General features: G+C 36.1%; 1 protein-coding gene across 1 annotated transcript in view; it reads right to left on the bottom strand.

Moving 5' to 3' along the window:
* Nucleotides 1-10,256, bottom strand: part of LOC141907161 (uncharacterized) — a 51,153-nt gene extending 40,897 nt beyond the window's left edge. Inside the window, exon 1 of the mRNA XM_074796734.1 lies at nucleotides 10,118-10,256. The gene's annotated coding sequence lies outside the window, so the exon portion shown is untranslated. The remainder of the gene's footprint in view (nucleotides 1-10,117) is intronic.
* Nucleotides 10,257-12,511: the final 2,255 nt, after the last annotated feature.

Genomic DNA, 12,511 nt, shown 5'->3' on the forward strand with positions numbered 1-12,511 from the left:
GCGGTGAATAATGACAGGGTTGGTCTGTCGGTCTCGGTCGGTTGACATTGCGTTTATAACATGTGTCACTCTGTATTTCTACTGAAACATCTGCGTCATTCACAATGTTTAACGTTATGCATACATATTCTACGTCATTTATTTGATTTTAAATTTTAGCAAACGCAGTTGAATAATCAACTATGAAACGCAGCGAAACGCGATTTATTGATGACAGTAAATTCCATCACAACTGGAGCAGCGAAATTTATTTGTCTTAGCACTGCTGACCGACCTGATCAAAAAAACTTTTTTAAGGACTTCGTCTTTCGTTATCATATTTCGTTATGTTATATTTCGTTATATATATTTTCTCCATATCATCATCACAATGACATCTCCGAAAAGGATTTACATATCTCATCAATGGTGAAAACGATACCTCGTTTTTCCCAATCAGCGGCGTCACTTTCATAGCAATGAAATATGTAATCAGTTTATTTCTATAGCTGCAGGGTCTGTTATTGTTAGCTTGATCATGATTTTTAAAACAGTAACGCACAGGGTAGATATATGACCTGCCGGGTTATCTGTTAAGTTCAGCAGACCGAGAGCAGGGTATCAATAGTTTTAGCCTAAATTGTAAAGCGACGGTTGAATTCGAAACGATTCTGGCAACGTTTCGAGAAGTGAATCAACGTCGAAAAATGGAACGAGATAATTTGAAATGTAAATGAATAAACGTCGTTTAACATGGATATCAGATTACACAATATTCATACATATTCCTGAACCCACCGTTACAAAAAGTCAAATAAATCAGCCGAGGCTCACGGCTCGATCTAGGGCTATGTATAAATGCCGTAATTCAACTGATTTCAAGATGGTCTTCAAAATGAATGGCGCATTCGCGTGTGATTAATCAATTTTAACCACACCCATTTCACTCATTCGTCGATATAAATATAACACGTTCGTTCTCTAACAATTCAGTAAAATTAGTCTCATTTTCATATTCACAGAGGTTCAGTTTTTGTAATGCGTCATATAGCTGACAATAACCGAGACTACACTCGGGATGATTAGACCCGAGTCAAATTAGAGTGCGTTCTCACATAAATCCAGGGCCGAATCCAGAGACTAATTTTGAAGGACTTATCACATGTCTAAAAGGCATTTCGTTGTACAAAAAGGCAACGTGTACTCCCGCACTGAAATTCACCAATTATCTTTGTTGACAAATTGGAAATGGGCACACAAAAAAAATATCAAGGACTAGTACACGTCTCATTGGATCCACTGCCCCTGGCCTTAGCTATGATGAGAATGGTCAGCCAGCCCAGGTCAAGAACACTGGTGTGATCGCGGCTTATACATAAGCCGTGATCACACGGAGAAGATTTGGCCGGGCCAAATTGGCAGCGATCAGGCTCGGGACAAATTTGGCCCGTGCCTAATTAGAGAGCGCGTTCACACACAAACCATTCACTCGATACTAAACAATGCTCAAAAACAAGGCTCGGGCCTATTTGGCACCCGTGTGAACAGTTGTTCCGGGCCACCAGGGGCAAAAATGCTCGTGTGATCGCGGCTATAACTTCAAGAGAACTGGTACCATGTGGCGTTAAGCTGACATTGTATCGATCAACATCGAATCAACATTTTAATCATCATTGAAATGTTGCTTATATTTCAATTTGTAGAGAGTTAGAATTATTTCGAAATACTATTTAGGAAGGAAACTCGCGTCCTCACTTGTAATATAATACTTATGTATAAAAGGGGTCACTATATCGACTGATGTCTAGTCTATAAACGAGATGTCAGTGAAATATCGGAAAACAATATTTTCTAAACTTGTCGTTCTCTTTTAGAAGAACAGCGAATATGAATCATAATTGTGCATATCGATATTTATGCTGCGCGTTGTTGTTGGTAGGTGTAACTGAACCACATGTACAGCAGTATACAATACACCTAAACTCTATTGATATATACCGGTGACAGGAGATATATCCACCGTTCAGCTGCGAACAACACAGAAAATAAGGGTTACACTATGTATATGGGTACTCCATTGATTACAAAGGGCAGGGCTCCATATTGCGGTATCACGAGGGTACTAGATTTTTTTGTAGGAATATTGAAAATTGAAATGAAATTATCCCGACAGAATATTATACATAAGAAATTTTCTGATTTCACCATAAGAAGATGTTTGAATTGTTTTCTGTGTTTTGTTGATTAGAAAATTTAATGAAAGGCAAACCGGCAAACCAGCATGAAACTGACATAGTTCGCATCCTGATAAAATACTCTTTAGTCTCAAGCCTTGATTTTTAATATATCACCATTACAAGATGTGTTTTGATTCAATTGTTGCCAGTGTTTTTTCTTGAAACCTCACCCAAAGGTAAACTAGGATAAAGGCAATATTAAGTAGTATTAGCGTTTATTCATCATGTACCCAACTACAGGAAATTTCCTAATCCAATATCGTCACTATTTTAGTACCTAACACATCAACACTATATATATATATATACCAATAAATACTTACAATTTGCGTCAAGCTGACTAATGATTTCATCGCATTGTATTTCACTTTAACAATACTTTTTATCTCAGCTGTACTTTCCGTCTTTTCAATTGTCGTTTTATTTTTCCCCCAATTGAAACGAACAGACGTTTATCTCGTTGATCACGACACAAATATTCAAAGAATTCTTTTTTTGTTTGTTTAAATGCTGCCTTTTGTAAAATGATACTCGTCAAAGCGAAAGGGTAAACTACAACTTGTTGACACTGTCTAGAAAACCCTTCCCAACTAAAAACATTGACATCTAGAGATCTGCTTGAAAAGAATGCTTCACGTCGTTGAAAAGAATAAAATACTCTTGTCAAATCGAAGCGTACCATTCTAAGTCGTTTTTCAGAGTGCATTTGACTCAGAAAACAACCGAACTAAAATCAATCCCACAACTGTGAAACTGGATCCAGTCAAATCAAAACCACACAACTGTAGAAAAGAGACTAATTGAACCCTCACAACTGTGGAACAGAATCCAGAGTCAAATTGAACCCTCACAACTGTTGAAATGGATACAAAGTCGAATTGAACCCCAACAACTGTTGAACTTAGTCAGTGCATAGACACTCAAGACACTTAAACATGTACAAGTCCATGATGTAGCTGAACCTTCACAACTGTGGAAATGGATCCTCAGTCTCCCTTCAAACATTCACTAAATAAAGTCCACAGAAAACAGGACATCGTTATAATATTTGCGGAGCGTTGGTTTCTCGAATTACGTTGTGGTTACCACGGTTCTAATATAAAGAGCAAATATCATTGTTACAAAAAATTGTAATGGTTTATAACACGAAATATAGTGCCCTACACATCACCCGTTACCATGGTTACATACCACTCGAATACTAAACTCAAACCTTCTCGAAAATGTAAGATATTTCTAATCGACTCGTCATGAAATGTGAAGTGATCCTCTTGATAAAAAGAAAATCATTGAGAAAACATCACATGGAGATTTGAATGTCAGGTTTTTCTGGCTTGATTGAAAATGTCAAGTTTTTCCGGTGACGTTTCAAAGAATAACAGGATGGAACAGGAAGTATTTTTTGCTCTACATGACTAGAGATACAAATAACGTATTCGTATCAGAGTTAATCGTTCTTCTAGACAAAATCCTGTTCACAGAAAGAATTAATGTTAACAACGATTCATTTTCATGGTCTCAATTATAGTCATCTTCTGGAAACTGTATTCCTAAGGATTACAGTATACGGCTGGCTGGGGAACTTAAGTGAAAATGTTAACTTCAAATAATATTAAAGCTCAAAGAAACATCAATAATTCATTTCGCTCTCCTCCGAATGAAGGATTTCGTCTTTCATTATCGTTACACCACCGACAAAACGTTTCATCGATATCGATAGATTGCGCATTTAAAACTGAAAATATGAACTCGAGAATATTCAAATACTGACAGCTTTGTTACAGCCAGAGTTCAAGAGACAAAAATTACACAATCAATTCGTAGAAACAGTTGAAGTATGAAACCACTTGAATCAGGCTGTCAACGTTCCGTCAACATTTCTGTCAACATTCTGGCAGCATTTCGATTTACAACCACACTCAATCTTACGATTGGTAGAACACTATATCCGTGTTGACGCGATGAGGAGAGAATCCCACAATGAAAATAAAAAGTCCGAAAATGAAACTTCGAGATAGTAGTTTATTTCAACGTTTCGACTATATCCTAATAGTCATTATTCCTGAAGATGACTATTAGGATATAGTCGAAACGTTGAAATAAACTACTATCTCGAAGTTTCATTTTCGGACTTTTTATTATCATTGTGGGATTCTCTCCTCACACTCAATCTGTTAAATATTTCATGCCGAATTAGAACAATTATACATCTATTTTATCGGTGCCGATTTCAAAATCATATTAATGTACCAATTATTCTAGCATTATTGACTGCATAGTCATTAAAGGTTTGATACAGCTTCGACGTTATAAAGATTTTATCACGAAAGAATCGAATATCATCGGTAAGAGAAAAATGCAGCGGTGAATCAATAAACGATCGTTAAATACTTTATAAATAATGATGGCAGATCAAGGTCGGAAGCTGAACGGATATTAGACTGTGCCGAGCTGTGGCGAGTAACATTTTATAGTCAATATACATCAGTTCGTGCCGGATCTGATGTGAGGTGTTTTGGTCGAGAATCTTAAATAAATAAAGACATCCGTGATAAAACAAAAACAGACAGACAGTCTGTATAGACAATGAAATCAGACAGATTATGAATAGAGCCTGGCAGCATAACGAAGACCAAGGGAAACGAGAAGAGGCCGCCTGAAAGTCACCCGGAGACGAGCAATGGCCGGCAAGCTAAAACTAATGGGGCTGAGATGGGACAAAGCGCTGCGGGTAACTAAACGATTGAACAAATAGATAATGTTGAGACGAGAAGATACACAATATCCGTGTAAGAAGATAACAAGAGAAATCCCACAATAAGTTCAGCCAAAACGAGAAACTTGAATAGAAGAGTTATATATATTTGCGCAACGTTTCGGCTAAAGACTATTAGCCATCATCAGGCGTACTGAGTACAGGAGAATATTACAAGATATTTATACAAGACCAAAACAATAGAAGCAGAGTGAGTGATTAAAATATTGAAAGGGGAATAGATTAAAGTAATGACATAACATGTGATAATGTGTTGCTGTGTCCCACTGCGGGATCAAGAGCATCAATATACATCGAATAAACTTTTCCAGTTCGTCCTGATAAGTTTTAACCGCAAGATCGATCGACCTTGGAGTAATCATTGAATTCAATGATTACTCCAAGGATTGACTTTCATGGTTTCAAAATCAAAAAAATCTTTATCAACGACTGCTAGAGATGTGTGGAGCTAAATAAAGAAAATCAGCTTCATACTTTAATCTTGGGTATTATCAATGGTTGGCCTAGTTTAACAGGCCAGACTTACTAAGTCCGAAAGCTGCAGTGACAAGTTTCACAAAAACAAGTTGAACTCTTTAAATCAATTCAATTTCTTATCATTGCTTTCGTAATGTTGTTTGCAAACTAGATCATAGACCTGACTGGTTTACTGGATCAAAATCTTATCTAAATCGCACAGCAGACTACCCCTTAAAGTGAGTAATTTAACATCAAAAATAGCAGTTAAATTCAACATGAACTAGAAATTATTCTGATTTTGGTATTTCGATATATTTGGGGGTAATTGAAGTCTCAAAAAGAGACAACAAAAACTTTAAAAACTACGTCTCTCAAATGGTAGTCATAGTCAGGTGTGAAACCGTAATTGGGTAAGTTCTATTTTGTTACCTATACAGTAACTTAGTTCCCTATCGATTTTATGAATATATTAAACATAGTTGAATTGTTTAACTGGAGCGTTGTGTAAACTCCCTCAGCCAGTATAAAGTAATTATGAAATGGTGACAGCTGATAATTATTTCTGAAATCAATTATGGCTTTAAGTGTTCAATGTGAGAAAGCGACATATAAGCTGTACCCTGGTAGGTAACATTATAGCCAACTACAATAAATCAACTACTAATCATTTTAATTATAAAATTCCAACACAGTTTACAAGGACCGGACTGCGGGTAATCATCAGTGAAAAACTCAGTGAGATGTTATATTGATTGGTTAAAACTCAGTCTAAGTTCATCTTGGTTCTATAACCGATCTAACAGCTTCAGACCAGCCTCAGCTCATTTTGGTTCTATAACCAATCTAACAACTTAGAGACCTGTCTAAGTTGTTCTATAGCCACTTAACAACTTAAGACCAGTCTATGCCAAACATTTTGCGTTAGAAAATAAGAACTTTTATTCAACGAATCAATTCAAATTTTTGTGTCTATTTTGGAATCCATTTAATGGTAGGTATATTGATGGAGTGTAGATTATATCCGGTGTAAGCAGTAGTGATTCATCACACTCAATCTCATTGGGTGGAGTTCTCTGTCAGACACCTAATTTAGGAGACCCATTAATACTGTTTTATACACAAACCGCAAGATATTTCCTTGAGTCAGACACATTTTCCTGAAACTGACACTCTGGACCCAGTTCCACAGTTGAGTCCACCTCATAACTGCGGAACTGGTTCACTGTATCTTCTTATAATGTATTGCTGTATTGTTTTGGGTTATCGTTTTATACTATAAATGGAATGATATAATATCAGATTAAAATTTGTTCTGAAATAAGGTAAAGTAAAGTAAAGATGTTTGGAAAATGTATGAGAAGTCGAATACTTATAGTGAAATTAACCTCCGTAAAGAAGTCCTGACAATTTGGTTCCGTCAAAAAAAAACTGACCACACTTTCATGAGTCGTAGAAAGATATTATCTTCTATGAGTTCTGTAACATATCATCCTGACTGAACTAGAAGCCAAGTGATGTTGTTGCCTGTAATTTCTGTCCGTTTCAGCAAGGCTTTACCTCCCATGAGATATCTGCTGATATCTTTATCGACAGTCGTTTTCAACCTATAGACTGAACGACCCTTATAGAATAAAAAGTTAATAAATAACCTTCAGGTGGGTTAGGGTCTATGCAGGTCCCCCATATATTGAATTACACAATCTGTGCACAGCCAAGTAATAGGTTTCATAAATCATTTTCATGAAATCAGTCAATCATCGATATAATTACCATCTTTATTACTCTTTACGTAATAAGGCGTCTGATATTAACTCCACGTGGTTTATATGTACCGAGGGATGTATTAGTAATTAAAACTATACCGTGAATTATTAATGAAAATTTTAAAAATCAGTCTTTATCGCAATTGGAATTCAGTGTAGAATGTACGTATATGCGCGTATGTATTTCAGTTCATGGCAGGATTTACATTACACCGGCGAATTTACATATTGAACAGAATACATGACAATGAAAATGATACTATGAATTAATTTTTAAATTGTGAATTGAATTCAATTGAAGCTAGCACATCGGGGTTGTTTTTTCCATAAAGTACGTACAAATCAATGGGGGAGATGAAGGCTAAGTTAGAAACACAAGGCAATGGCTGATCCAGCAATATAGAAGGGGGGTACCCAAACTTTCCCAGGCCAAGTTTTGTAAACAATAAGCCCCATAGATTTGGGGGTTATCTTTGAAAAAACTTCAAAATATTAATCATTTTCTGATCATCTAGAAAAATGATGTTAATACAATGATAGGGGTCCACCCTGGGTTAAATAGACCTTTCCCTGCACGGAGAAAGCACTTACGCGCCATCTGTGGCAAAGAAAGAGGAACCAAGATGCTCACTTTTCTATATGTATATAATGGTTAAAATTGTAGGCAGTTTAAGGAATCTAGCATAAAATCGGTCTGAGATGATTTCTAAAAACCAGAGCCCGGTTTCATAGACTTAGTATCGAAGTTATCCCTAGGGTAAAATCCTCAATCTGGGTGACAACCACCATACTAACAATGGTTATAACTGACAAATTTCAAAATGTTCCAAGGGACTATTTTTCTTCCACATCTATGAAACCCAGCCTAGTTATATAAATATATTTATCCGGAATTTGAAGGCTTATTTTATTGAATATGAAATTATAATACACTTTTATCGAAACAGCAACTAAGTCTTCTTTGAAATAGAAAAACTAATATATACCCATAGACTAGTGTTGATAATACAGGGATCGATATTAGAATTCAATAATTTCTACGAAAATATCAGCCGCGCAAATAGATTATAACGAATGAGCGAGCGTACGTCATTGTTTCGATTGTTGCGTCTGCGTCATAGAAACGGGAGTCTGATTCAGGGTTCGTTCTGTATGTGCTGTACGTGAATCAACATACGAACGAAAAAGTGACATCTGTTCCAAATAGATGACGTTCATTTATTTGGTATCGTGTTTTTTGTCCATTAAATCACACGCATTGCCTGTCAGGCAAATCTAGCGTGTGTTGCATACACAGGGTTTCCAGTGGTAAGGCCAGGGTAAAAAGAAGTATTTTTTCGGCAATTTAAGAGCCAAGAGGAGGGACTTTTTTACACGGAAAGAAGTACTTTCCAGTAAAATGAGGGCCCATAAAGGAGCATTTTCGGAATGCTTTTGCCGGAATACTAGTTATGTAGACCTGTCATACATCTAAAGGTAATTCCATAGCACTTTCCTGTAGATTAAATCTTACTGATAATTGAATAACCAGGCCTGAGTAATGTAATACTTCAACGGTTGGCGACAAAATTGCCCGCAAAAATACATAAAAATCAAATTTGGAAGGACTTCTTTATCAAAAGGAAGGACTTAGAGTCAAAAAGAAGGACAAAGATGATGTTTGTCCAAACTTTTTCCAAAAGAAGGACTTGGAAGGACCGCTGGAAACCCTGATGCAATTGATATATATATATATATATATATATATATATATATATATATATATATATATATATATATATATATATATATTCAGGCCACGTAAAACAGCTATTAGGGGTATAAGATAGTTCGTGCTACACAAATGCTTCAATCAGCCAAGGAGCCAAGGAGCCATCCTTTTAGTTGCTGATTTTTTAAATTTGAAAAAAGGAATATTGTCCTGAGATATGTATGTATTTGTCGCATACCCCTTTGTATCCAATACTAAAAGTTATATAGGAAAGATATCCTCAATGTAACAACAGGTCGAATAAAACACACTAATGTGTAAATGAAGTAGTCCCACAATTATTCTAATTCTACCAATTTTTTAAATAAAACCACAACGTTTTGACTGTTGACTAACATCTCATCAAAGTAAATAAACAGTTTTTTCCCTATAAAGGTTCTAATGGCCATTTCTTTTTAGATCCTGAACAATTCCAAGCGTTGTTCCAGTCATTGGGTTGGGTTCTTTTCGTCGTGGTTCATATTGGAAGTTATAACGACAAAAAATAAATAATGGATTAAAAGAGAATTGTAAAATTCGATATTACAAGTGGCCATACACCTGCTTGATAAGTATCGCTTATTGAGTCCCCACCCCTCCAACAGCTGCACAAAACTGACTTGTTTCAAATTATAAATCATCAACTCAGAATATTATAATATCTTAACGCATGGAAATAAATGTCTATAAATTAATATCTAAAATTCGAGAAATGAGTATTTCTTCTTAAGTCTGTCAAAAGGGCACTGCCAAAAAATTACTAAAACTAATTTTCCCAAAAACTGCCTGTCGCAGACCCCAGTATCCAGGTATCCTACCTAGGTACCAGTTCTGAATAAAAAATGTTTTAATACTGGTCTATAGGATACTGGGTCAAAAAGGACCAGTGGCAATTGACACAACAGCGTGACATTCATGATATTGGTGTTTATTTTGCACAACAGATTTGATTTGTTAATTAACACTATACATTATACTAATTACTAATTAGAACGTAATTAATCCCATTAGACCTGCCATCCTCGTGATCATTTGGGCCTCATCATTGATCTATAGATTTTTTTATTGGAGGTCTCCAAGTCTCAGAGACCGATATCACGACTCAGTTGTAACTTCTTAACCGCTTAATGGGTTTTTTAATCAGAACTCTTACCTTAATTTTCGGTCGCGTTCAATAAGCGTTCGACCCGTTATTCCCGTATTGAGTAAATACAGCGAGTGTATTACGTTTATATGACTAGCCAGGCGCGCGAGCGACTGTCAGTATAGTTTTATACCACGACGACGCACATGCTGCTAGCTGCTGTATGTAACATACAACATCTGGTATCAGCTGTTGATTATAACTCTATACACGGCACACACACTGCGCAGCAAGTACACTGCACTGCAGTGAGGTAGAGGGAATCGGCACGCGTTACCTGGTGACAGAAAAATTGTCGAGTCGATATACTACCTAGATGATGAGTCACATAGGATATCTGCCGCCCTCCAGGAGCATCTTTCATCAAGCGAATTTCATGGCCCGCGCTCGCGGGTAATCCCCATCGCCGCCTTCAACTAAATCGAAGATGGCCAGGGCTTGTACTTTCACGGAATATTACTAGGCCCAAAAATCATAATGGCTGAGCAAGTATACCAGTAGTAATCGAGATTTGGCTGTACAGTTTACGCGTTATAATTTAGAGTATGACAATTAATAAACTCAAGTGATAGCCCCACTCTCGTTCACTTAAGGTGAATATCCATCATTTTATGAATGGGGAAATAGAATTCTAAAATTTTGTGTTCATTATAAATAAAAAATTTAAAAGAAATAATGTATCAATTATGAAAAAAATGAATAAGTCATATAAAGTAATGATGATAATAATGTAGATAAAAAATACAAACAATAATGTAGATGAATGAAATTAGTTACATTGTTTACCTTACGAGTTAAAGATAGTCGAAAAAATATCTTGTATTTTGTTGAATTTTTGTGTAGAATTTGCTTGCTTTTGTATTGATCGAAAAGGTCAATTAAATAATATATGCCAATCAAATTATTGTGAGTTTTTGATTTTTTGTTTGGAAACCAGTTTTTAGTCCAAAAATGGTTTGCTGATACGTCTTGTTCCATAAAGTCTATGCTATTATAGTTTCCACCCGTTACTTGTTGTAGATCCGTCGGTTCATGACTGCTGATGACCAAGTATATAGAAATCTGCATGCAGTTGGACCCTGTCTCCGCTCTCGGCCTGGTTCCAGCGATCCCCTCGGCCTGGTTCCTGCCTCTCAGTCAGGAGACTCTAGGGCCCAGTTGTGCAGTCGGGACAAGTTCAAAAGTGGTGTTCGGTTGTAAAATTGGCTATATAACTAATTGTTGGCCTTAGACTGGTCTAAGCTCGGACTTAGCAATTGGCATTTATTATGGCTTGTTTTGGTCGATTTGACAGATCCAAAATGGCGGATTTTTGAATCGTAGTTAGGCCTGCTGTACTTCTGGCTGGTCACACTAATTAGCATCAACTGTCAACAGGCCCAGTGTAACGTGCAGTGTTGTATTGGTTTTGCCGTTGATATAATCGCATAGTCGGCGGACCAGTTAGTGGGATTATTTATTGGGTTGAAAAAAAGAAATAGATTGCAAGATTAACATGCAGGGGCTCCTATCAGAGTTGTAGGCAGTGTAAAAACGATCTGTTAATCCAGTGTTTATAATGAATGTAAAATAACAGACACTGGATTAACAGATTATCGTTTTTACACTTCCTACAACTCAGTGATACGAGCCCCCGTGGAATAAAATACCATTAGGATCCCTGGGTGAAACTGATTGGTCAACAGCAATGCCCACAGCCCAGTTTCATATGGTTTAACTCATAAATCGATTTAATTTCATTAATTCAGTTAACCTTAAATCGATTTAGGCCGAGTTGCTATATAAAACTTAACAAATTTCAAAATCAATCATATTTATTATTTACATACAACAATTATACAAAATGCCAGGAGTGCTCGAGGAATTTTAACTTAAGTTCCTCAAACACGCGGACTTTCAAAAACAACTAGTCCAACCACCATAGGCGTATAAACTATAAACGAGAGTTTATACATCCATGGTCCAACCATAGACTCTAAAACAAAAAAGTCTATGGCCCAACCATGGACTCTTAACTGTGAGAGTCCATGGCTCCCCGCACTAAAACCAGAGATAAACCTGGCCAAATACTCTGGAAAGCGTAGGATTAAGTAATCAATCTGATTTACATTCTTACATCATTTTATTTTCACATATAAAATTATTAACTTTTAGCTTATTTTCTCATATTCTAATATTAATTCTATTTCAATTACTATGTATGAAATTGTACTAACTTAAAACAAAGTTACATGCAAGGTATTTAGAAGTCTTTATCTACGATACATTTCCACTACAGCTGATTTATACAATTTGCATCAATAGGAAAATAACAAAAATACACAAAGAATTATAAACTTTGATCCATAAAAAACCGAAAATTGGACTAGTCTGAAAGTCTAAGATAATGAGATCACGAGGTCA

The sequence above is a fragment of the Tubulanus polymorphus genome, chromosome 6, assembly GCF_964204645.1.
Source record: "Tubulanus polymorphus chromosome 6, tnTubPoly1.2, whole genome shotgun sequence".
Classification (NCBI taxonomy): domain Eukaryota; kingdom Metazoa; phylum Nemertea; class Palaeonemertea; order Tubulaniformes; family Tubulanidae; genus Tubulanus; species Tubulanus polymorphus.